This window comes from Mus musculus, chromosome 2 (genome assembly GCF_000001635.26).
Source record: "Mus musculus strain C57BL/6J chromosome 2, GRCm38.p6 C57BL/6J".
Classification (NCBI taxonomy): Eukaryota; Metazoa; Chordata; class Mammalia; order Rodentia; family Muridae; genus Mus; species Mus musculus.
Genome location: NC_000068.7, coordinates 169,071,925 through 169,098,963, shown reverse-complemented (window position 1 = coordinate 169,098,963; position 27,039 = coordinate 169,071,925). Strand labels below are relative to the sequence as shown.

Genomic DNA, 27,039 nt, shown 5'->3' with positions numbered 1-27,039 from the left:
GACTGGGCTCTCCCAGGCTTTCCTTTCTGACAACAGCCTGTGTACTTCTGCATGTAAGGCTCTTCCAGAGCTCAATGGGGCTGTACAGCCCAGAAGGTAGAGCACTTGACTAGTATGCAAACGCTCTGGGTTGGATCCTCAGAACCACACATACCTGGGCAAATCACACACCCCAGCACTGGGGAGGAAAAAGCCGGAGAGTCAAGAGTTCAAGTACACCTTAGTCTACACCACGATTTAAGTCGTTCAGGATATAAGCCTGTATTTAGTTCATGAGCCTATACAGGAGTAGCGAGGCCCCTGTCTGTGTGGCCCAAGCTTCCTTGACATCACTGGGGGTTGACAGAAGTCTGTGGTCATGTCTAAAGTGAGTGGCCTGGGCCTCTTTCATAGGTTCTTTGTCATCCAGGCTGGTTGCAATGGTGGCAGAGAGACCAGCCTGTGTCTGCTATGTCTGACGATATCTCATTGGCAAAATAGGTTCTGTCTCCAAATCTGATGTGATGGGAAAAACACCAGAAAGAGCATTAAAAAAACAAAAACAAAACAAAACAAAACAAAACAAAATCAAAAAAAAAAAAAAACAGCCGGGCGTGGTGGCGCACGCCTTTAATCCCAGCACTTGGGAGGCAGAGGCAGGCGGATTTCTGAGGCCAGCCTGGTCTACAAAGTGAGTTCCAGTACAGCCAGGGCTATACAGAAACCCTGTTTTGAACCCCGCCCCCCCCAAAAAAAACCTATCACATCACTCCCAATACAGTGATAATATTTACTACCAAATTCTGAATTCCCGTGATCCATTTGAATATGCCATTCATTCATTCACTCATCCATTCATTTATTCAACTGAATGTTTCTTCATACAAACCCCTACTTGAAAAATTGAATAAAATAGCAAAATCAGTTAATCTCAGCCTGGCAGGGTGGATTCATGGTCTCTGGATCAGTGTCCTCTCTGACCTTGAATCTATGGCTATGTCCTCTCCCCTGGGAAAGAGCCACTTACTCTTCTTTCAGAAACGTCCTTCCCTCGCTGGTCTCAGTGGAGGAGTCTCACACACCCAGTCATGAGATCCAATCAGTTCCATCAGAATGCCTTACTACGGACACAGTGACTAGTTCACAGTTGGGCAGATGAGCCAGGCAGAGTCAATCAGATACACTCTCGGGACTGCACAGAACAGAGTCTGAAACCCTCACCGAAGACACGTCCTAAGTTACTGATGCCAACAGCCTCATATCTCCCAAAGCAATAGATCCACCAAAGTACCAAAATAATGAAGGACAGAGGGCCCCAAGCTATCGCCAGATCACCTTGAGACAGCCACACCTGCAGGCCACCCTGCCCTGCGTTACGTAAGTCAGTAGCGTAGGAAGTTTGAGCTGGATGTCATCACCCACAAATCACTAAACAGGTTGTGTGTGGTTCAGTCTTCCAGCATGATTGACACACTACTGCCTGCCCAGCCTCCCCAAACCAGCTAGAGGCTGTGGAACTCCAGTGTGCTACCAGCAATGCACACTGATGTGTACCATATAAAATTCTACCCAAATCACAACTCAATTACAGCGGGGAGACCATAAAGAGACTTTTACTCTTAAAATGTGTTTATCAAACTAAATAAAGTCTGCTATGGCTGGAGCTCTCATCACTAAAGCTAGACTGGGCTCATCCAGTCAGTTACCATTAGCCCTCTCCAGCGGCTCGAGAAAGAATTAAGGGATGGAAAAGATATAGACAAATTTCTCTCTAAGATCATTTTTTTTTCCTCCACGCAGTAAAAGGAAAAAAAAAGATTAGCTTCTGCCCAGGTCATGAAAAATTCCAATCATTTTTTGGACCACAGCCTGAGAATCATTTTATAAAGTAATATCAGAGATGATGATAAATTAATCAGGCCTACCTTACAATGGATAAGTCCTAGCGTTGAGCCACCTTCTCAAGGAATACCTGGGCATTGTAATATCAGCCTCTGCAACTGTACTCGCTGGGTTTTGCCACCTCTCCCTGTGCAGATGTAACCTGTAAAGTGTTACCCATATACATGCACTCTGGAGCTTTGTGTACAAATTATGCCCCACACCCATGAGGTCTAAAATGACCAGCGGGGGTTGGAAAGATGTCTCAGCAGTTAAGAGCGCTGGCTGCTCTTGCAGAGGAACTAAGTTCAGTTCTCAGCGTCCAAATGGAGACTCACACCATCTGTAATTCCAGCTCCAGGAAATCAGATGTCCTTTTCTGACTTCCATAAGACCCAGCACACACTTGTACATGCACACACACACACACACACACACACACAAGTTTTTGAAATAATAAATCTTTAAAGTGACCAAGAAAAGTGGCCTCAGCTCACCTGCAGTCATACGTCACCCATGTGACTGTCTAACAGCAAAGCAAACAAACCTTCAGGGTTCTTTGGGTCCCCACTTCTCTATTTTAATTACGTTTGTGTGTGGGGTGTGTGTGTGTGTGTGTGTGTGTACAAGCCAGAAGACAGCTTCGAGGATCCATTTCTCTGCTTACATATGTGTATCCTAAAGATTGCACTCAGGTGTTCAGGCGTGGTGACTGGGTCTCTCAGCCACGGAGCCAATCGCAGGCCCGGCCGGCACTGTAGCTGCAGCTCTGTAATTTCTGTGCCAAGTTTGCCATCGCAAAGTCTTCCCTGCACCCGCCCACCCCTGCAAAATCACTTTGCCACACGAACTGCGTTCTGCTAGAGTCGCTGGATCACTTTTTAACCCCCGATTCTATTTTTGGCAAGTAGGGATGACGGAAGGAGAGAGACAAGGAAATCCTCAAATCCCACCAGAGTACCATTTCCGCTCCACAGGGACCAACATTTAACTCAGTTAATTTTTTCCTTTGTGAAAAGGGGAGGGGTGAGAGACGAACATTTCTTTGTCAAGGGGAAGCTTTTAGTCATCGTGACACCAGGCTTTCCCGCAGCAAAAATATTACTGATAGTATTTTCCTTGTGAAGTACATTTGTTATCAATATGCGCTTAAACCCGTGCTCCAGCCTCACCAGAGAGGCACCTGCTCTGCCTCGTGATCTATTTAATACCTCGGGGATACATCACTTAATAATTTAGTGCTAAACCATTTAGCATTTTAGCCCTCCATCGCTTATATTACACACAGGATCTCAGTAATGTCTGCTAAAATTATGTGTTAGCCGCCTTATGTGTGTGTAAAACTTAATAAGTCTTCTTTCGCCCCTCAAGTTTAATAACTGATTTTCTTACATTTATGGATGTGAAATTTTATGGCTTGTGGATATAGCTTGAACCTAAATCTTCATATCTTATAAATTGATTTTTAGTTTCCTTTTTGACCTTATGAATTTCAATCAGACATTGACCCCGTGTTGCTCGTGAATCTGACTGATTTAACGCCTTCTAACAATAACAGGGGAGGAGAGCGTTATCCTGTGAGGCCACAGGGTTTGCACAAACCCATAACTGGATCTTGGAAGCTCAAAGGAAGGAAAAACACTTGACCCAAGACTACTCTCTACAGCTGGTAGGTAGTCTAGACTGACCGACCTAGCACAGCCCGCCCTTATTGACCCTCAGCCAAGGTAAGTTGTGGGAAGGTCCCACGGGAAGTTGACCTGGTTGGCTTCTGTCAACTTGACACATGCTGGAGGCATCCTAGAGAAGGGAACTTGCATTGATAAGGTTCCCCCATCAGAATGGCAGGTAGGCAAGCCTGTGGGGCATTTTCTTGATTGATGGTTGATGTGGGCAGGCCCAGCCCTGTACGGTACACTGTAGACAGTGTAGTACAGGAGCCTTGAACAGTGGTTCTGGTTTGTGTAGGAAGGTGAGTTAAGCAAACTGTCAGGAGCAAGCCAGTAAGCAGCACCCCTCCATGGCTTCTGCTTCAGTTCCTGCCTCCAGGTTCCTGCCCTGCTTGAGTTCCTGCCCTGACCTCCCTGGGTGATGGAGCATGACCTGAAAGTTGTCTGCTGGACTCAACCCTTCCTTCCAAGGTTACTTTTGGTCATGATGTTTTTCATGGCCACAGAGAGCAAATTGGGACAGGGTGGTTAACACTGCCTCAACAGACTCAACACAGACTCAACACAGACTCAAACCAGAACATTCACCTGCTGTGGGAGAGACACCACAATGCTAATTTTTACATCAGTCTGGTTGTGCTGGAAAAGAAGAGAGAGGATACACCACCATGTTCCTAGTGCGGAAAGAAGCCTCGTGAAGTGTTGGACCCCAGGGACAGAGAACAGTTCGAGAGGCTGCGTTGCTGCTCCTCAGGCCCCGGTTGTGACAGCAGAGCCGACAGAAGAAATGGAGAGGCTGAAGGATTTGGGCTTTGTTTCCTGGCTGAACTAATTTAATTTAATTGGCTTACTGAATAACTACGGGTTGGTGCTCATTATTCCTTATTAAGAAAGATTCAACCAAAACAAAAGCAGTCCCTTCCCCGCCCTGTGTTCTCCCTTTGTTATGAACACAGGGGTCCAACTTGACTGCAGTGCGAGAAATATTTCTCAAAACATAAACAGCTAAACTCTGGCTTTACCCAGGACCTCCCCGTCCTTGATTCATTCTCTTAGAAAAAAAAAAAGAAAAAGCTAAAAATCCCCCTAGATTGCTACAGCCTAACGCTGGCGCCGGAATGCTGACTAACAGTGAAATTACTTGGGGGAGAATAAATCCTTTCTGCTGAGAACTTAAGTAGTTGCCCTACTTAACACACTTGCTTTGTCAGGGGCTGCTAACAAAGGAGAAGAAAGCTGACCTTCAAAACTCGGATTCTGCGTGACCCTCACTTCAAATCCCCGTGTCAGGTTGAACGGCTTTAGACTCCAGACACCAACAACTCTTGTCGGCCCACCAACATACACAAACGCTGAGAACAGCAGCCGCCGGGTTCGGTTTGGTGGTAGTTTCCAGGAGAAGGAAGCTCTGCTTTTTGCCTGCTTGCCCCTCACTCTGGCCGGCAAACTCGTGTAACCCGTTGCTCAGAGGTGTCTTAGAAGTAAGTTCTTCAGGATTCCCGTGTAGACTCAAGTCCTGCAGCTCTCTGGGAATCCTCCAGAGCCCCAGCACTAGGATGGGACTGTTAGACTTCCAGCCTCACGGACCATGTTCCAGACAACTAGTGGGTTCTCAGCATCTCCACTGTGAGACAGCCATTGGTGGCTACCTGGACCACGTGCCGTTAGCCAGTCTGATAAACCCCTTTCTAATACATAAACTCTTTCTATAGTTCTGTCTCTTTACAGAACTATAGTGCCTTGTTGCTGTTTTGAGATGGGGTCTCACGTAACCTAGCCTGACCTCAAACATCCCGTGTAGCCAAGGCTGACCTTGAACTCCTCATCATCCTGTGTGTGACATCCCAAGTGCTGGGATGTCAGGCATGCGCCACCTCACGCAGCTACACATGGGCTGTTTGAGAGGCGAATGTGCTGACTCATTCATAGCTTTAACAGCCATGCACACATCATACGGACAGTGAATGATGCCCACAGTTGTTGGGTGATGAGAGTGTAGAGAGGGGATGTGTATATTTGAGACTCTGGGAGGAAAGCAGGGAGACATTACCACTATCCAATCCACGCCATCCACTGTCTAGATTCACAGGTGTTTCATATCCCTTCCTGTTCTCCCACTACAGTGACTTACTTATTTACTCACTATTTTTATTTATATTTTATGTATATCATTATTTTGCCTGTGTGTATGTCTGTACAGCATGTGCCTACAGAAATCCAGATCCCCTGGAGTTGCAGGCAGTTGTGAGCTGCCATGTGGGTGCTGGGAATTGAACCAGGGTCCTCTGAAAATACAATCAGTACTCTTAACCACTGAGCCATCTCTCCAGCTCCTTTTTGTTGGTGGTAGTGGTCATGGTGGTGGCGATGGCGATGGTGGTGGTGGTGGTGGTGGTGGTGGTGGTTGGTTGGTTTGGTTTGGTTTGGTTTGGTTTGGTTTGGTTTGGTTTGGTTTTATAGACAAGGTTTCTCTGTGTAACATTGGCTATCTTGGAACTCACTTTGTAGATGAGGCTGGCCTCGAACTCAGAGATCCTCCTGCCTCTGCCTCCTGAGTGCTGGAATTAAAGGCATGCACCACCACTGCCTGGCACAAGTGACTTTTTAGACCTAGCCTAGTATCATGTTTTTGATACTTATTTGAATAATTCTAGACCTGTGAAACTCTCTGTTTGATGTTTGCCTTCCATCTAAAATACTATTTTTAGAGGGGAAACAGTGACTTTATTTTCAGCCATCCAAGAAACTTAGCACTGTCTCCTATTACAGAGATGGATAAATATGCATTTTATTGAAAATGTTTAGTTGGAAAACATACAATTTTTAAAGGAAATTTCATCTTCAAATGAAAGCTACACAGCTTTTTATGAAACCACTGGATGTCATTCACAGGGCATTAGTCACTTCAGGTGATGGTTACCAGTGTACAGCAGTGGAGGGAAATGAAAAGAATAACAGAAAGCTATGACAAACTCCAAGAGACCATATCTAGAGCTGACTAGAGTCCCCAAAGGAAGCAGAACGGGGAAGGAAATGGATTTGAAGAGATGGTGGACAGCACAGGAGTCCCCAGTTTGATGAAGATCACAAGACTGTGGAAGCCCAGTGAACTCCAAGCATGAGACACGCAAAAAAAAAAAAAACTAATCCAACAGTCAACAAAACTGCTTAGGCCAACGATAAGACGCCGAACCTACGAAGGGGCCAAGAAGAAGGCTCAGTGCATAAGAGGGCTTGCACCAAGCCTAATGACCTAACAACCTGGTTCAATCCCCAGAACCCGCATGTTAGACAAAGAGAACTGAATCCACACATTGTCCTCTGGGCTCCATTAAGAATATAGTGGGTACATACACACCCCATCTCCCCACAATAATAAAAATAAACAAACAACCAAACCTAGAAATAGCCAGAGGAAACACACTCAACATATACACCCAGCATACAGAGGAACAATATACACGAAGCAAAATCAAGTAGGGCAGAGAAACCACACAGAGACGAGGTAGAGCAACTAAGAATTGTATACCCACTAAAGCATATATTTCAAAATGAGCAAAAGATGTTCTTCAGCCACATAAAAGCTGGGCGTCTACAGACTCAGCAGAGCTGCATTATATCAGAGCTTTTAAGGATGTCCCCAAACCACAGGGAAGAAATGATACCAGCTGAAAATCAGAAACAGGACAGAGGATTGTGGTCGGGGAGCTGAGAGCGTGAGTACCGGGGAAACGTGTAAGAATTGTCATTTATACCTGGGCTCTCTAAAAGATAAATGATCTATCCGCAAAAACTATGCCAGTATTCTCCGAAGTTTGCCAAACCCATATAAATCAAATATGGTAACGGTTATTTTCCCTATGAAGGGAAGATAGAAAGGAACGACTAAGATTTTTATTCTGTTTCTGAAGCAGTACCATGTCACTTGAAGACAGAGGGAAATGAATAAAAGAACACTCTGATCAATAAAATAGCAACACAAAGGATTACCAAAAAAATATAGTTACTATGTGTGATGGTTTGAACATGCTTGGCCCAGGGAGTGGCACTATTAGAAGGTGTGGCCTTGTTGGAGTAGGTGTGTCACTATGGGTGTGGGCTTTGAGACCCTCATCCTAGTTGCCTGGAAGCCAGTATTTTGCTAGCAGCCTTCAGATGAAGATGTAGAACTCTCAGCTTCTCCTGCACCATGCCTGCCTGGATGCTGCCATTGATGATAATGGACTGAACTTCTGAACAAAGTAGACCAGCTTCAATTAAATGTCCTTCATAAGACATGCCTTAAACATAGTGTCTATTTACAGCAACCCTAACTAAGACACTATGCCATCCAAAGGAATTACAAATATGAGGACAAAGAATATTTGAGACAAGTAGAGATCTGGTAGTAAGGTGGTAGATTTAAACACAACCATTAAGTGCATTCACACTAAATATAAATGGTCTAAATACTACAAGACAAAAGTTGACAAACACGACTTCTAAAAGACCAAGCATTTTCCCTGCCTACAGATTCAATACCTGGTACTGGAAAAAAAATACAAAAATACAAAACACACACACACACACCATTTTTCATGTCTATTCTTTGAAAAATAGTATTAAGAGACTAGGAAAAGGCACCAATGTTCATAAAGGCTTCAGTTGCCATCACTCCAAATAAATATGTCTGCCCTTCAGCAGGAGAATAGATGATTGAACTGTGTCACGTTTATACAGTAGAACAGGGCAGGACTCCAGAACGGGAAGGAATGGGCTAAGACTGGACAGAGAGCCCGATAAGCCTCAAAACTGAAACAAAAGGAAACAAAGAAACAAAAGGCACCTGCTGCATGAATTCATGTCATTAAAAGTCTAGGGAAGGAGCTGATGAGATGGCTCAGTGGTTAAGAGCAATGGCATTCTTGCAGGGAACTGCAGGTCAGTTCCCAGCACCTACATGGTGGCTTGCAACATTTGTAAGTGGCCTTCCAGAGAATCAGGCGCCCTCCTGTGGAGTCCTCAGGCACTGCAGGCACATGGTGCATATTCACAGATGCAGGCCAAGCACACATACACGTAAAATAAAAATAAATAAATCTCAAAAAAATTATAGGGAAAAAAGTGAATGATTTTATCAGGAAGTGGGACATAAAGAGAACAGGATGGAGTGCTGTGGGTCCCCGGGAAGTTTGGGGTGATAGATTGTTCATTACCTGGATTGTGGTGCTCATTTCCCAGATGCATATATATGTCAAAACTTATTGAATTGTACAATTAAATATGCGCAATTTATAGTGTGCTAATTATACCTCAATAGCTGTGTTAAAATGGAGACGGGGGAGGGGGAGCAGAGGAGGAGAAGAGCCTTCATTCACAGCAGCACAAGCCACAGCTGCTGCACCTGAGCAGATGTCCCTGCCTGTGCCTTGTTCACAGAGAGGCAGTAAGTGGACGCCCCACATGTGCACTTCCTGGTGGAGAGTGTACACTGCCCGCAAGAGATGACGGGGGAAGCCAGAGGCTCCAATTTGCAGTCCTCAGCCCAACGGCTTTGCCACAGTGATGGCCCTGACTTTAGCTCTACTTCGGCAGGAGACTACCTTTCTAAAACCTTCTGCTTCCTAAGATACCAGAGACCAGGCTGGGTGTGGTGGTGTTCATGCATAACCCTAGCACTAGAGAGGTGGAGGCAGGAGGATCAGGAGTTCAGATAATCAATAATTAATAATAATAATAATAATAATAATAATAATAATAATAAATAATAATAATAATAATAATAATAAATAGTGAGTCAGAAGCAAGCCTGGGATACGTGAGGTCCTGGAGAGAAAAAGAGACACAAGAAGGGAGGGAAGGAAGGAGGGAGAGACAGACAGACAGACAGACAGACAGACAGACAGACAGACAGACAGAGAGAATCAGAGAGATGAGAGAGCTCCAATTGTTCTGTTTGTCTCAGGAAACCCTATAAAAGAAAAGGTGGGGCCATGTGCTCTACAATGAAAACTCCTAAATACTGTTTCCATTATAGACCCGCTCATATGAAGCAACTTAAGGGAGCAAGCTATCACTGTGCTCGCGGTTTGGGGGCGGGGGAGGGGTGCAGTCTACCCTGCCAGGAAAGGCAGCACAAAGCTGTGGCCGAGGCTCCTCGCATGCAGGCAGAACAGAAAGCTGAGAGTCCAAGCAGGAAGTGGAGCCACCCTTTAACCTGCAAGTCCTGAGTCTGCAGATCTACATCTGCTAGCCGTGCACCCTGGCCCAAAACAGCAGCACCGGCTGGAAGCTGTGGTTACAACCATGTGAGCCGGTGGGAGGCTTTTCATTCTCACTGCGGCATGGAGAACCGGGCCTGAACTTCAGCTCTGGGGGTTTCTGTCTTTGCAAGAGGCCCACTGTGGTGCTTGGCGTGGGACGGGAGCCTCAGCAACTGTCTACACTGTCTGCTTGTGGGTAACTGTGTAGGATTTCTCAATCAAGTTAGAGTGAGAGGCTCAGCCCACGGTATCAACCAGTCAGATTCCTAGCATTGAAATCGACGGAAACACAGGTTTGTTGTTGTTTGTTGTTGTTTTTTATCAGGGTTTCTCTGTGTAGCCCTGGCTGTCCTGGAACTCACTCTGTAGACCAGGCTGGCCTTGAAATCCGCCTGCCTCTGCCTCCCAAGTGCTGGGTATTAAAGGCGTGCGCCACCACCGCCCAACAGAAACACAGTTTGAAATCCCTTAGCAGAAAAGAAAGTTGGAGAGCCGCGGTACCCTGCATCCCCGATGTGGCCTTGGAGTCTGATGCCAGCACTACAGAGCCAAGCCATAATACAAACCAAATAGAATTAACAAGAGCTCAGTAGGACCAATGCTTCCAATAAAATTAAAGGAGTGAGTCCTATTGGCCTGATGCTGGTCATGTGACCATTCCCAAACCCACCACTGTGACAAAGCTCAGCACAAGGGACAGCTCCATCTCACGGCCATGGACAGGAAGTGGAGGGAACACAGTTCCGGAACGGGCTGGACCATTGCTGGGATTCAGACCTGGTCAGACATAAGAACGGATATCTAACCTCGGTGTGAGCCACCACAGCACGGGGCAGCCCAGCCTCTCTGTGCCAAGCAGGACTGGCCGGCAAGCAAATCACACAGAGTGGGCTACTCTCGCTTGCAGCTTAGCACCCTGTCTTTTGTTTCTCGCACGTTGTCACACCATACATCCAGGTTCAGACATGTTGCCCTTGGCCTCCAACCTCATACCCAGTAAACACCAATAATAAAAGTGTGAATGGCAATATGGAGCCTCATTCGGGAGTATATTGAGCAAAATGGAGGTTCTGTAAGGCCCGCTCCATCTTTACCCAGGATGCTTCATCCAGGGACATTTGGGAGAACTGTAGCTCCTTGGGGTGACAATTTCAATAAATAATTAAAACATAACAATTTTAAAGTCTGCATTGTCTTTAAAATAAGAAACAGGGGTTTGGGGGATTGCTCAGTGTCTGTATAAGTTACTGTTTGCCGCTGTAACGAAACACTATGATCGAAGGTGTGCACTACCACACCCAGCCAAAATGGCTTCTTACATCTATATTTTATTTTCTTATTTTAACTGACTTTTTCGAAAGACACACAGGGCCTACGATAAAAGAGGGAAAGCTACTGATAGTCTCCTCTTTCAGCATTGGTTGTCTTCACCTGTAAGACTATATCGTGAGCTAAAAACATTTCAAGTGCAGAGAGAGACAAACTGCCGGTCTGAGGCCCTGAAATGTGACCCTCTGCTCCACAGTGACCTGAGAACCTCTGATAATAATACCCTAAAAGAAAAAGGAGTGAGGGTTCGTGACACCTCTGTTTTCCAAGTGGCATTACCTTATGTGCAGGAAATGACATAACTATGAGTTGACCAGTCAGTATTTATTTCTCCTGATGTTCTGAGAGTATTCTCTTGTTCTGTTTTGGGGGTTCCTTGGAAATAAAACTCTTTAGGGGAAGTGACATGGTGTCTGAGACTTCCGATTTACAGGCCTTCGTTTCCTTCCCTGTTAGGCAGAGTGCTAGCTGACTGTATAAATCTGCCCCTTTCTGTTTATCCCGCAGTTGTCTGTCAAAGCAAATAAGCCTGCTTTGCATTAGCGCTTGGAAATTAAGTTGTGAGAGAGTGTGCTCCTCTGGTGAAGGGAAGCCAGAGGTCTGTGGTTCCCACGCCCAGTGGACCAGCAGCCCACACATCTGCAGCAATCACACAACCTCGCACTCAGAGAGGGGAAAAAAGTGTTCTGGAGGCATATTTATACGCCCAAGGAAGCCAATCACCTTTTTTAACTATACAAACATCTGCTTTGCAAATAACTGCATCAAGATTGGGTCTGGGAAAACTAAGTCTCTCTGATGCTATTAAGGTCATTAAGGAGAAAACCTGTTTCCCGTGAGCTTCCTTTACCAATGGGTCATAATCTAAAGTGTGATGTCTCAGAATGATTGTCCCTTCAGACACAGAAGGCACCAAGGTAGGGTACTAATGACCCATAACCTGAATGTCCATGTTTCCCAGACTCATCCCACGTGCCACGAGTGAACAGCAGAAACATTGCGAAACCCTGATTATGAGTTTGATGGATGCTTGGTGTGTGTTACCTGCTTCAATCCATGCACCTCTAAGAGGCATTTGTTTCTGCTCATCTTACAAATGAGTTTGGGGCCAGGCTCAGTGGACAAAGGGTTTGCCACACTAGCATGATCCCCACATAAAGCCAGGCATGGCCAATAACCATAATAAGCCAGCAAATGTCTATAACCCCAGTTCTCTGTGGAGAAGGGAGACAGAGAGAGACAGGAGAGTCCCTGGAAACTCATGGGCTAGCAATCCTGGGGTTCAAACTGCAAGCAACAGAAGAACTTGTAGCCAGTGAGGTCACTCAATGGGTAAAGGCCTTCACGTCCAAGTTAAGTGACCAGAGTCTGACCCCAGGACCCACTCAGTGGACAAAGAGAAGCAATGATTTCAAGTAGACCTGTGACCTCCACATATACTGTGGCATTTCTCACACACACACACACACACACACACACACACACACACACACACACCAATAGTCACAGTAATTATGAAAAATAAATAAAACAATTTTATAAAGAGACTGTCTCAAACAAGCTGAAGGTAGAGGGGGCAGGGTGAAAAGTGCACAAAAGCCAGGCTTAATCTCAACACAACATAAAGTGGGAAGTGGTGGTGCACACCTGTAGTCCCAGTGCTTGTGCGCTGGAGGCATGGGTAAGAGAGTCTCAAGGTCATCTCCGTGGACTTGAAGATGTGAGGCCCTGGCCAGCCTGAGCTACATTAGAGGCTGTTTTTAAAAAGTAAACAAAACTGAGTTTCAGCTAAGTCACAGATTGAAGTCTGATTTTTACTTCTCCCAGTCATCCATTTAAATAAATGCACAACTTTTAAAGCACTTCATCCAACGGCTGTAGTAGAGCCTGTCTCCTACCCACCTTTGTATGAATCCCAGATTTCCCAGGAAAGAGAAAAGAGAAAAGAAGCTTGGAGTGATGCATGCTGGGCCAGGCCGTGCCCTGTGTTTGCACTGTGACTACATCCAGTCTGCAAGAACATGGCTAGGGTGTGTTCCTAAGCCAAATGCAGGTCCTGGGAGTGGCTAGAATTCCACACTGGTCTTTCTGAAGATCCAGAAGCCAGTGGGCATGCCATACTGGCTCTACCAATCAAGAATGTCATGGTCTAAACAAAGTAATGAAACCTTCTAACCCTGAGGGCCCCATAGAAGTAGACTCTACCTTGCATGGCCATGACCTCTCTGAAGAGGAAGGTGACAAAGCACCTGGAGGCAGTGTCCAGCACACAGGAAGTCTGTCCCGTGGACAGCCCCTAGGATAGCCCTGGGGCACTAGTGTTGCTTGTGTCTGTACCGCCATTACAACCAAACCTGAAAGTCTCTGTAAGCTTATGTTCTGGATGCTTTATTGACGAACGATGCTTTATTGTTCTAATCTCTTTGCCTGCTGGGGTGTTGTGTGAGACTTTTCTTGGGGAGACGTGAGCAAATATCTACTCCCTCCAAATGGCAAACAGGTGACAGGCCAAAGTAATGACGCCACCGAAGTCCAACTCTGGGAAGCAATGAATTTATAAACGCTGCTCAGAGGAGTGTGGATGAGGACTTACTCACAGGAGGAGCACCTCACTAAATCGCTCACTCCAGCACGGGTGACCAGTCACAGAAGCTGCCCCTAGCTCTCTGTATGATGTCTCCTCAGGGCAGAGTCTCTTCCAGGCAGCCCTCCCTCCTCTCCTCTCTTCAGCAACCTTCTGTGGCCTTGAGGAGGGGCTTTGTATATCACGTAAACATCAAGTCTCCAGGACCTGTGAGGTCCTTCCTCTCAACACCTGACCTGTCTTCCTCCCTCCAGGAAGGAAGGTTTCCATTCAGAGGAAACTGCTGGGTCCAACCTAGAGGAAGCAGGTGGTCGGCAGCCAGTCCTTGAGGTGTGTCAGCCATGACTGCTTCTTGGCACTCTCTGTGTCCTCTTCTTACCAGGATAGGTAAGGACACCCCCCACTCTTCTGTTCTGGAAATCCTGAGCTGAGCCCTCTGAAACTGTGAGCTGAAATAAATCACCCTTTCCCTTATACTGTGTGAAACTAATACACCCTGCTCACATGAAGGAGAACTAGGCAGTAGAGAAACTCATAGAAGTAATGACGTGTGGCTTGTGAGACAAGTCGTGAAGCAACGTTGTACCATATGCCCAGCTAGATCCCCTAGCTCTCGCTGGGGACAGCCTCCACGTGCCATGAAAATATCCATATAGAGAGGCCGAGGCCTCCTGCCAACAGCCTAGACCAGGCTACCACGCATGGGAGAGAGACTTTTTAGAGCTGACCCCTCTCCACCCCAGTCTGTCACAATCAAGCACCAGACACCAGTGTCCCCTGTGGACGTTTGGATGGAGATCTCCTAAGAGACCTCAGACTACAGCCACCCTGCCCCACCTCTTCTGAGCCTAAACCCTAAGAAACTGGGAGGTGGTGACTGTTTGTTATTTCTTGAAGCCACCAGGGTTGGAGTGATTTGTTACGTAGCAATAGCTAGCTAATGCACTGTAGGGCTGAAATGAGCTGTAGTGTGCTAGAAATCAAAGTCTATGCATTAACTCCCCTCCCACGCTCCTCCCTCCCCACCCTACACACACAGAGAGAGAGAGAGAAAGAGAGAGAGAGAGAGAGAGAGAGAGAGAGAGAGAGAGAGAGAGAGAGAGAATTCCTTTCCACTAAAAACTGAAAAAAGCCTCCAGTGCAGCACAAAAGATGAAAGCAATAACAGTTTCTCAGGGAGGAGTTTCCACAGTGATGACTGTCTAGAGCACATGCGCGCACACACATGCCCTACTCACATAGTAATGCCAGTCCAGTGCACACACGCGTGCACACATGCCTTAGTCACACGTGCACAGAATCACACCATCTGTGGAGTTCAGAACTCCAGTGCCAGCACCATGAGTCCAGGTGCTTGTTCCTAATACAGCTCCAAACCAGTGAGCTGCCTTTGCATCTTCAGTATCCATGTGCAGACCCCCAGTGCTCCATCTCACCCTATGATCCCCACAATCCCAACACCTTCTATCTCTCTGCCTGGCTCCTGCCAGCCACGCGGCAGGATAAAAGGGAAGCCTACAGATGATGCATCTCATGCAGAGTCAGGCTTTCCCTCTCTGCAGCATCTTTCCACATCTTGGTGCAGGGAAAGAGAACAAACTTAATACTTTTGTTTTTAACAAGACTCGATATCATCTCAGGTACCTCAGGTACAATGGTTTGTATATGCTTAGCCCAGAGAGTGGCACTATTAGAAGGTGTGGCCTTGTTGGAGTACGTGTGTCACTGTGGACATGGGCTTCAAGACCCTCATCCTAGCTACCTGGAAGCAAGCATTCCACTAGCAACCTTCAGATGAAGATGTAGAACTCTCAGCTCCTTCTGCACCATGCCTGCCTGGATGCTGCTATGCCCTCACCTTGATGATAGTAGACTGAATCTCTAAACCTGTAAGCCAGCCCCAATTAAACGCTGTCCTTATAGGAGCTGCCTTGGTCATGGTGTCTGTTCACAGCAGCGAAACCCTGACTAAGACACCAGGCCTCTGCTACCCTCACATAAAACACATCACCAGATCGTCAACCTGGTTCTGCTGCTCCATACGCCACTTCTCAACTGTTCTAGAAAGCTCTCAGACCACAGAGAAGCCCTTGGTTGCTTTAGACCTAGTGATAAGAGCATTGACCTCTCTCCTGCCTTGTCTTGGATGCCCGTGTAGATCTGAGAACAGATGGTCACACTTCGGTGCCTCCATTCCCTGTGGTCCAGGTGCCAGTGGGACTGTGGCTGGGTTCCTTGTATTAGGAATGCCATCGTGGGGTCAGCAAAATGGTTTATTGGGTAAAGGTGCTTGCCGTCAAGCCTGAAGGCCTGAGTTCTATCCCTGGGACCCACACCTTTTTCTTTGTTTTTTTTTAATTGGTTATTTTCCTTATTTACATTCCAAATGTTATCCCTCTCCCCAGTTTCTCTTCCAGAAATCCCCTCCCTCCCTTGAGGGACTCCCCCACTCGCCCACCTACCCTTGCCTCAGAGCATTCCCCTACCCTGGGTCATCGAGCCTCCACAGGACCAAGGAGTTCCTCTCCCAGTGATGCCCGATAAAGCCATCCTCAGCTACATATGTGGCTGGAGCCATGGGTGCCCCCATGTGTACTCTTTGGTTGGTGGTTTAGTCCCTGGGAGATTTGGGGGGTTCTGATTGGCTGATATGCAAACCCCTTCAGTTCCTACAGTCCTTGCCCTAATGTCTCCATTGAGGTCCCCGAGCTCAGTCCGATGTTTGACTGCGAGCATCTGCATCTGTATTGGTCAGGTCTGGCAGAGCCTCTCAGGGGACAGCTATACCAGGCTTCTGTCAGCAAGCACTTCTTAGCATCAGCAATAGTGTCTGGGTTTGGTGTCTGCAGATGGGATGGATCCCCAGGTGAGGCAGTCTCTGGCTGGCCTTTCCTTCAGTCTCTGCTCCACTCTTTGTCCCTGCATTTCCTTTTGACAGGAGGAATCCTGGATTAATATTTTTGAGGTGGGCGGGTGGCCCCATCCCTCAATCGGGGGCCATGCCTATCCACTGATATGGTCTCTATAGGTTCTATCTCCCCTTTGTGGAGTATTTTGGATAATGTCCCCCTTGTTGGGTCCTAGGAACCTCTTGGGTCCCTGGCATCTGGGACTTTCTAGTGGCTACCCCCAGCTTCCCCTCTCCCATTGCTACACACCTCCTTTCAAATTCCTAACCCTCTGTACTTCTCCCCAACCTCCTCCTGTATCTGAACTGCCCCTCCCCTTTTTCCCTCCCCTCCCCTCTCCCTCCAAGATCCTGCTCTCTCTCCCTCTCTCTCTCTCTCTCTCTCTCTACTTCCCAGAGATTATTCTCTTTCCCCTACTGAGTAGGACTGTAGCATCCACACTTTGGTGTAACCTTCTTTTTTCTTGGGCTTCATATGGTCTGTGAGTTGTTTCCTGGGTATTCCGCATATATTAGTATACTGATATCTTAGCCTTTGTGATGTCATACATGAATGCAATGTATTTTGATCACATCCACCCCTCAGATCCTCAGTTGGAGGGGGCTCCAACTCCCTCTGAGCTCCCTCCCCTTGTGTCTCCTTTTCTCTAGGCCACGGAGTCCAATTAGTGATGCTGGTAAATGTGTGGGTGTGGGGCCAGCCCCACAGCATGGACAATGCACCAGTGGCCACAGCCCTGAAGAAAACTCACCCTCCCTCCACACTGCATCAGTCAGCAGCAGCCAGCAGCTCCTCAGATAGGGGTGGTGCCTTGTGAGTCCCCCCCCCCCCGGGGCTGGGGTGTTAACTGCCTCAACCTCATGCAGACAACCAGAGCTGCTGTGAGTCGTGAGTACAGCCATTCTGCCATGTCCACAAGACTCTTTCACAACCAACCTCTCCAGCCTCTGGCTCTTACAATTCTTCTGCCCCATCTTGTGTGATGGCCCCTGGATGTCACTTATATTTTGTTCAGGGACAGCAGACATGTTTGAAACAGGGTGTGTTGGTGTAGTCAACAAATTGTTCTATTCAGCATGGAGAATAGACATCATAGACATCAGAGAATGCCCATCATAATATGGCTTGCATAGAAAACCGATGATCGAATAATGTTTAGCTGATACTGTTAGCATTTTATTGAGATCAACTGGGTTGGTGACCTGTCATTCAAGAGCCTGAGTCCCCAGGGTCATCCCTGGAGGACTGGAGGGGTGCATGGTTCCTCCCCTCAGGTCTCCTGTGCTGTCCATTCCCATGATAAGTCACAAACATGGGGACGCTCAGAGAAGTGTGGTATATGATCCTTGCTCCAAGAGACTGAGGCAGGAGCATTAGACTTTAAGACATCCCCAGCCACTTAATGAGTTGAAGATCAGTTGAAGATCAGCCTGGGCTACCAGAGACGGCGGTTTCTCCAAAAAGAAAAACAGAATCATGAGCCGAGGAAGCCCACATGTAGGACAGCTTCATCAAGAGAAGACTGACCACCCAGATCAGGGCGTAAACATGTATTCATAAACGCCAGGTAGAATTCGTCAACGTGGCTTACAATGGCATCGACTAGCTGCCAGTGATGTTTCATTGCATGTAAGGAAAAAAGCAAGTTGAAGAACATTATTTATAATATGTTCTGAAGTATACAGAATTTAACCTGACTGCCATTAAATCTGCTTAGATACATATTTCAAAAAAAAAAAAAAAAGCATCCAGAAACGCACATGAGGAGCTGTGAGCGTTTGTTCCCATTGCTTACCCGTTAGTCCTTTCTTCTCTGTTGTTTAAAGGAAGAAGGAAAAAACCATGTCTTTCTTCTACGACTCACCTTGGCTTTTCTTACTTACAGTGGTCCATGCTGGCGGTCCCAGCTACTCAGCAAGAGGTAGGAGAAATCTCCAGAGTTCAAAGGGCAGCCTGAGAAAGGCATCAACACAGCCTGAGCCCCTGAAAACACCTCCCCCGTCCAGCATGACTGGATGTAAGGATTTGGGATTCAGGCAGCATTTGCTACCCCAAAACTTCAATTTTAAAACAATTAAGTAGAAAGCCTGGGTTCAAGTCCACTTCTGCTCCCATGAGTCCACTTAAGCTACCCTCCCTCCTCTTCTATGTTAATCTACAGAATGAGGCTTAAAGTAAATGCATGATCTACACAGATGTGTCCTCTGAGGGACGAACGAAGGCAGAGTGTGGCGTCATTCTGCACGAGTTCTGACTACTTACTGCTGTTGCAGATGATGGCACAGAGAAGTGTACAAGACGTTAAATGTCTACAGATGGAAATTAGTCTGTATTAAAGGGTTCTGCGCTACACATAAGAACTGACTGCTCCCAAAATCTTTCCAGAAGGCTGGCACATGAGGTAGGCTCTCCAAGGAGAAAAACAAGAGGCTGCCAAAATGGCCTGTGGAGAAGGAAAGAGTGTCCACCATGTGTGAATCAGACTGCTAACAAAGTAACAGACAGCATCCAGCCAGTCACACACACCACCTACAACCCTAGGGCACTTTGGAAAAGAACCCCTTCTTTCCCAAACCTGCTATAAATGCAAAGAAAATAAGCTAAAATAAAAACATTTGACCAAAATGGCTCCTCAATTGGTGCCCCAAAGTGTGACCACGAGTGTCCTTCAGAGCATCCATACCTCCCTGATCAACATCGATAAGTTCCAAGACAGCTCAGAAGCACTTAAAGGTATAGGAAGCACTGCCCTGGAAGGTTCCCTGAGACCTCCGGACGCAGTTATGTCGAGGAAGCCCTGACCTTGAAACTACCTCAGTCCAGACATGAGAGTGCTTACTGCAGCCTGTCCCACAGCGGCAACACGGTCTGTCCATAATCAATGGCGTGCCGTTATTGCTATTGCTACATGAGGAAACTCCTTAGTTTAGTGGCTTTACCAGTTTCTCCTAACTAATAACTTGGCAGAAACTCACACGTCAACCACCCAGTTTTATTTGTAGAGAGAATCTCTTAGAAGCATCACCTGTCAATAAAAAAAGCCTATGGCCAATGAGCTGAGGCAGGCAAGAGGAGGTGGGAGGGACAATGGCAGGAAGAGAGGATTCTGGGAAATAGTGAGAGAATAAAAGGGAGACTTGTCCAGGGAGCCGGACATAAATCACCAGCAAGTAGCTGCACTGAGGACAGCATAAAGGGAGAGATTTGAAGGAGATTGGCGAGAAACACTGAGGGAGACAACACTGAGGGAAACTTGAGAAGGACGCTGAGGGAGACACTGAGGGAGAAGAGAGCTGAGACTGAAGGAGAGGTAACTAACCATATGGAAGTCATAGAATATTTTGAATGGGTTAAATAAGTTATGAGCGAGCCAGTGCTATGGCTTAAACAATTAAGCAATTATTAATAAATAATTAGTCTCAGAGTCGTCATTCCGGGAGTAGAGACCAGGTGGGAGGAAAAACAAAATTTTTTTTTCTAACCCTTATTCTAGAAGTTTTATTCTTCGGCACACTATACCCCCAATTGTGGTAGCTATGAGGATATAAAGAGCTCATCTCTGTGAGTGGTTTAATATGGTGGCTGGTGTTTAATAAGCATGCGCAGCACAGAGGGAGGGTCTGACTAGATTTAGTGAGACTTGAGCCATAGAACTCCACATTATCCAGAAGTGGCTATCGACTGAAAACTTCTAGTGCCAGCCGCCACCAACACCCAGAACACATTTCGAATCTTCTCTCCCATCAGTCCACGGTTTGTTTTGTTTGTTTGTTTCAAATGAAAATAAAATTTCCTCCTAGCTTAAACAAAATAGAATTACCTAGGTGATTCAACTGCCCTGGGTCAAATGTGGGCCTCCAAAGCCTCACATAAACAATTCTGGATTTCCCACTGTTTTGAATTATCTATGCCAATGCCCCCCTCCCTTATTGGCAATGGTGACTGAGTGTTAACTACACTGCATGCAATTAAATTCAAAATATTTGTGCAGCAATTATATGGATTCATCAAACCTAATGGCGCAGTCACGATTTCATGTGTGTTCATCAGTACAGCTCAAAAAGAAGGGGGAAAAAATTGGCATATAGAAATACATTCCCGCTGGCTGACAAGGAAGCCAAAGCTGTCTGGCATTCTCGTATTAGCTGATGTCTATCGATAATAAACAAAGAAGACAGCGCCTGCTCTATCGATTGTTTATACAGTCTTCGTAGTGATCAGATACATTAAGAAGGTATTTGTTCAACAATCGATGAATAAAACATACTTAGCTTTAACTTTCTGCTTCCACGTGTATTCTCTTCCTATGTGCATGTGTATGTGTAAGCACATGCGTGTGTACTTGTTTGTGTGTGTGTGTAAGTACACGCGCACACATGTACGGATACTAGACTTCAACATCAGGTGTTTTCTTCAGCCGCTCCCATATTACTTTTTTTTTTTGAGGCAAAGTCTCTCACTGACCCTGGAGCACACCAGTTTAGTTAGACTGGATGGCCACCAAGTCCCAGGGGTCCCCCTGTCCCCAGAGCTAGGATTAAAGGTCCAGGCCACCCATCCAACTGGTGTTTTTCTGCTTTGTTTTTGTTTTCTTTTATTTTTACTAGGCCTTACTAGGCTTGAAACTCTCTCTATTGACCAAAACTGGGCCTCAAAATCACATAGCTCCATCTGCCTCTTTCTCTGTAATGCTGAGATTAAAGGTGTGTGCCACTACACCTGGCTAGTCGTCTGGCTTTTTACTTGGAAGCTGGGAATCCAAACTCTGGTCCGTGTACTTGTAAAGCAGGTGCCTTGACCGATGAGGCCGTCTCTCCGTCCTCCTTTCCTAGTCTGAGATCCTCCCAGCCAACCAGTTCTGCTTAGTCCACAGATGAGCCCACAGTAGCGGACACTGCAGCTACCCACCCTCACACTCAACCTCTGAGTTTACCAGAGCCACTGATGCTTCGCACCTCGAGCCTTGCGGACTCTCCCCCTGGCTGGGGACTGTATGGGTCTCCCCAGAAGGCCCTTTGGGGTAAACCTTAGCAGGAGATGCACTGTGAAGGCTTGCAGCCACTAGCAGCCCTGGGTCAGTTCTAGTGTGTGTTTATTATGCAAGTCCTCGGGACCTCCACAAGGGAACATAGCCCTGGTTGGTACACACTAAGGCATCTCTTGTTGACCTTCCTTCATCCCCTGCCTCAGTTTCCCCAGGCCTTCCCCTGTGCTTCCTGGGGTCATCTTTTAAGGAAATGCTCTGTGCCCACAACCTTGGTATCGAGTCTGCTTTGAGGAGAGATCCAGTAACGACATCTCCATTTGTGTGAGGCTTTGACTCACTTAGGAAAGTCACTGTCACCTTATTCTGACTTTGTCTGGACTCCCCTGGAGCCCAGACATCTTATGTAGTCAGAGTCTTTGACATTTGCCACATGCACGTGAACACACAGGCACATGTGCACACAAACACACCTACACACATGCATACACACATACACATGTGCACACACACACACATAGATGCACACAAACAAAAACTGGGCTCACACACCATCTCCTTAGGCCAAGTCACCAGGGGCACTGGACAGCTGCATCTGGTTTCCAAAATGGCAGCTTCTAGGATCCTAAGTGAAGTTGCGGTTTCCACCAAAGGGGCTTCTTCACCCAGGCAGCATGTCTGGATGATGCCAGTCCTTTCCATTGATTGATCTGACTCTTTTCCTGGTTTCTCTTGACACTCTCACCTTCTGTGAGTCCTCTAGTAAATTCTTCCTCGGTTGACACAGCCGTAGCTCATTTTCTATGACTCGAAGTTCAAAAGTCAATCTAATACAGTGTGTTAGGTTCTCCTCCCATACAGAGATGACAAAAAAGATCCCTTATAACATTGTCTGTCATGGCAACATCCATCAGGAAGACTCTGATCAATGACGAAGCATCAAGTCAACGGTCGAAAACTAACCAGATTGTTTTGAATTAAGCTTTAGAGGGGGAGTAAGGGCTGGAGAGATGGCCCAGCCGTGGAGAACACTAGCTGCTCCTGCAGAGGACTTCTATCCCCAGCACCTATACGGCAGCTCACAACCATTTGTAACTACAGTCTCAGGGGATCTGACTCCCTCTTCTGTCCTCCACCAGGTACCAGACACAGATATGGTACACATGTGCACACAAGCAATACACCCATACACATAAATTTTTTTTAAGTTGTGAAAGAAAACTCATGTATTCATGTATATAATTGCCATACTTTCTTCTATCTTAAATGTGTATCTATAGAGCTGTATACAATCACATATGTATACATGTATGTTCCTAGTCCTTTTTATCTCTGCTCTTTTCTTTTCAGGGATACATATTATCATACACAGAGAGATTTATGCACATACAGATGGATACATGATTGACGGGCGTTAAATATCCCTGCAAGGGTTGAGCAACAGGGTCTGTATCTGGGAAGAGGAAAGAAACCCAGGCTTGCATGTCCTTCTATGCTATCTTCAGTTTCTTAAATTCCTGCTCATGGATGTATATCATCTAACCCATAGTCATCTGTCCAAAATGAATCAAATTTAAATGCTAAGGCATGGATGAAGCTTAAAACTCTAAGGAGAAAAAACACTGATCAGACTCCCAGACCCTGACACATCCTGTCTAAGGTAAGATCAAAGACATCTTTTCAGCAAATCACTCAGGCGGCTTTGAGGTCAGGGATTGCCTCTGAACCTTCCTTCCCTGCCACGGAGTCTCGGAGATCCACGGCGACGTGTTACACTATTCTGGTCCCCCCTGCCCATATATCTGCCCTCAGCCTGAATTCTGGGCTGATCAATATTGAATTTTAATGCAATAATGTTCAAAAGAGTCTCGCTGGAAGACACAGAGTCACTGTTGTCCAAAGACTCTGCCCTGTTGTGAGGCAAGCATCGATCTATTGACAGGCTGGGGAGGTTTCTAGACACGTCCTAACTGCCTAGAGACATGGGTCCTTACCCCACCTCCCGTAATACCTTCACAGCTTTCCTGGAATACTAAGCACGGGCAACCATATGCCTGTGCTGTGTTTTTTTATTTCTTCATTAAGATCCACACCATCTTCGGCTGTCAGAACTCTAAAAGTGTTGCGGTGTTTCCCCCACCAGAATGTATTTGGGGCACAAGGACAAAGGTCACCGCTTGCCAGGTGAAAAGTCACTGTCCCCTCTGAACATTACAGCGCTCATCTTTCTGAGCTAAATGCCCCTTGCCCTTTGCCAACTTTTGCATCTTTCTTTTCTTTTTCTTTCTCTTTTTTTTTTCTTCTTTTTTTTTTTTTAACTTTCCCTCTCCGGGCACGGTGCCAAACACGTAAGGAGGTGACCCATTTTATCAATCTATGATAATCTTTTTAAAGCCTCTGCCATTTCAAACCAATTTATTTTTATATGGCATCTTCCATTAAAAAATTATCTCAAAATACTTTGTCGAAAAAGCAAAATTATGATAAAAATGGTTTAAGCGTTTAAAAATGTCTCGGTTGTGGAGATCAAGAGTTAAGCACATTTTAACAATCTCCTGGAAGTTCAAAGCTCTTAACGTAAGGGGTTCATTATTCTCAGCAGGTCCTGGTTTAGAGAACACCAGCAGCCAGCGTGGGGGTGGATCAGCCTGTTTGGAGCACGTGAGACACTTAAACACTGGAAATGAAGATACAGCATCACAGCAGACCCCAAAGCCACTGTGGTCAAGCCTGAGGCAGAGTTAACTTTCCCCTGATCCTTAACAGGCTACCTGACCCTACAAAATTCCTCTCCTGTGACCCTACAAAAGTCCCTTACTGTGACTCTCCTCTGGTCCCTGCCGCTCATTCCGTTTCCCTGCCAATACATCATTCCCCTCTCCTTATATTTTCTAGAATCTTCTATCTGCCCTTTGGCTCTGCCCCAAACTTCATTTTGAGGAATATATGGCAGGCAATCCAAATTGATGCCATAACTATCCCTGATTTTTGGTCCGCCCCTCTCATCTGCATTTTCAAGGTCCTGCCTTTCAGTGGGGTCCTCCACTCTCACCAGGCATCGTATGTTTGTTGATGTGTTCTCTGGGCTTGCTCAGCATCCATTGTCTCCCCCTCTGGTACTTGACATAAGATCTGTGGAAAGCAAGGCCTCTCCCATCGGTGCTCATGGACTTCTATTTTGTTTAGTCAGTTTGCTTTGTCTGGGGCCTATGTTTGGTCAGTTGGTTTGATGGTTGTTCCTTCAATTTGTTTATGGAGACAGGTAAACCAACTGGCTGGCTTTGAATATACCAAGTAGCCTAAGATGACCTTGAACTCCCAAACCTCCTGGCTGCACCTCTCAAGTGCATGTGTTTTAAGCAGGGTTTGCCTAGAAACAAACAGTTCAGGCAGAAGGCCCAAACTGGTCTGTACTGGCTGGTTTTGTGGGTCAACTTGTCACAAGCTGGAGTTATCACAGAGAAAGGAACCTTAAGGGAATGCCTCCATAAGGTCCAGCTGTAAGACATTTTCTCAATTAGGGATCAAGGGTAGGAGGGCCCATTGTGGGTGGGGCCATCCCTGGGCTGGTGGTCCTGGGTTCTACAAGAAGGCAGGCTGAGCAAGCCAGTAAGCAGCATCTCTCCATGGCCTCTGCATCAGCTCCTGCTCTGGGTTCCTGCCCTGTGTGAGTTCCAGTCCTGACTTACTCTGGTGATGAACAGCAATGTGGAAGTGTAAGCTGAATAAATCCTTTCCTCCCCAACTTGCTTCTTGGTCCTGATGTCTGTGCAGGAACAGAAACTCTGACTCAGACATGGTCTTAGTAGAGGTTTCTATTCCCCTGGCCACACTCGTTGGCCCAAGACTGAGCCTTATATGTCACTCTGGCATGGGGTTGGGGGAGGATACAGCTGTAGCTGCTTAACTGTCAGAACATCAGTCAAGAGCAGAGGGCCCATCATGCCTGGAATGACTGCCAGGGGGTTCACAAGCCACTGGTTCTCTGCTCCGATCACTAATTCAACCATAGAGAACTCGTAGACAAATGGACCTGGCTGCATTTGATTGACAAAACCAGACAAGTATTTGACCTGAAAAACCTGTCTGTCCACCTCTTGTCTCCAGTGCCTGGTGGCATCTTATTAATACCAGCTCATGGGAGCCACCAACTTGAAAATGACAGATGAAGGAGGAAGAAAGCAGAGGGGGAAGGGAGCAGAGTTCTGACAGCAATATTTGAGCAGCCCGCCCCAGGTCTGAGGTAGACCCTCCCCATGGACATTTTGAACCTATGTACATAAAGGGGTGAACTATATATACCTCAAAAGCACCCACAAAACAAGAGTTACTATGCTCTGTTCTGGTCCATCCCCCTACCCAACCCATCTTCTTGCATCTCCTCTGCCCCTTTTCATATATGTGTGTATCAAAGTGCCATGATGAAATCTGTTATATATAATTAATAGATGCTAATGAAAGTAAATACAAAAATAAAGAATTTTTATCTTACTCCCTATGAGTCAGCAAATAATAGGAGAGTTTTTGAAGTTCAGAAAGGCTCAGTATTAATGAGTGCACAGCACACACATGTCACTTCAAGTAATTTAGAATCAACTTTAAAATCTAAACTTTAGGGCTCAGAGAAGGCTTAGTGGATAAAGCGTTTGTGAGGCAAGCATGAAGACTGCTGTGCAGATCTCAAACACCCATGTACAAGCAGTGTTTGGGACCTGGAGTGGCTCAGCCATCAGTTGCTGCTTTCCCAGAGGACCTGAATTCAGTTCTCAGCACCTACCTCAGGCAGTAACTGGAGCTCCAGGTGGCCTGACACCCTCCTCTGGTCTTCCTGGGCTCTAGTTCTCATGCATTGTGCATTCATGCAGACATACACACATACACAAAAATAAAAATAAATCTCTTTTTTAAAAAAAATTAAATCTAGATGATGCAGAAAATCAAATGATAAAAAAACAATGGAGCCAGTGCCTCTGACAGCCTTTCTTTTAAAGCCAATTGTGATCACAAAGCCCATTCCCTTCCAAATGCATGAGACAATTTATCCAGCTGAAAGTCGGACTTAAACTCCTGGGTAATCTTAGATTTGTTTGCAAGTGGGAAACCCAGATGTTCAGGGACTGAAAGACACATCTGGGAGATGGGAGATGGATGGTCCAGATGCCAGGCGCACAAACATATTATTTCTACTCTACACACACAGCTCAGGAAAGCACCAGAAGTGGGGGGATATCTTGGTTTATGGAGGGAAAAGGAGAATGATGAAATGTGGGGTGTGTTTGGTCCGGAAACCCCCTGCGATGAGGTGTGTCCTTAGGAAAGGAGCCCGTTTAAACCAGCTTTAAGTTGTCCCCACACACGTACAATGAAAAGAAGCTGCTCTGTGGCAGGCACGAGACGAAACAAAGAGAAGCGTCAATGTACCCAGAGGCTGGGCGGTATGGATGGCACATAGGTGATGCTT

The 27,039-nt window shown here is 46.3% G+C and overlaps 1 long non-coding RNA gene across 1 annotated transcript; it reads left to right on the top strand.

Moving 5' to 3' along the window:
• Positions 1 to 19,677: 19,677 nt before the first annotated feature.
• On the top strand, positions 19,678 to 25,323 carry Gm52536. Its single transcript, XR_003953969.1, has 3 exons — positions 19,678 to 19,904; positions 22,929 to 23,238; positions 24,181 to 25,323. It is a non-coding gene; the product is annotated as a predicted gene, 52536 (long non-coding RNA).
• Positions 25,324 to 27,039: the final 1,716 nt, after the last annotated feature.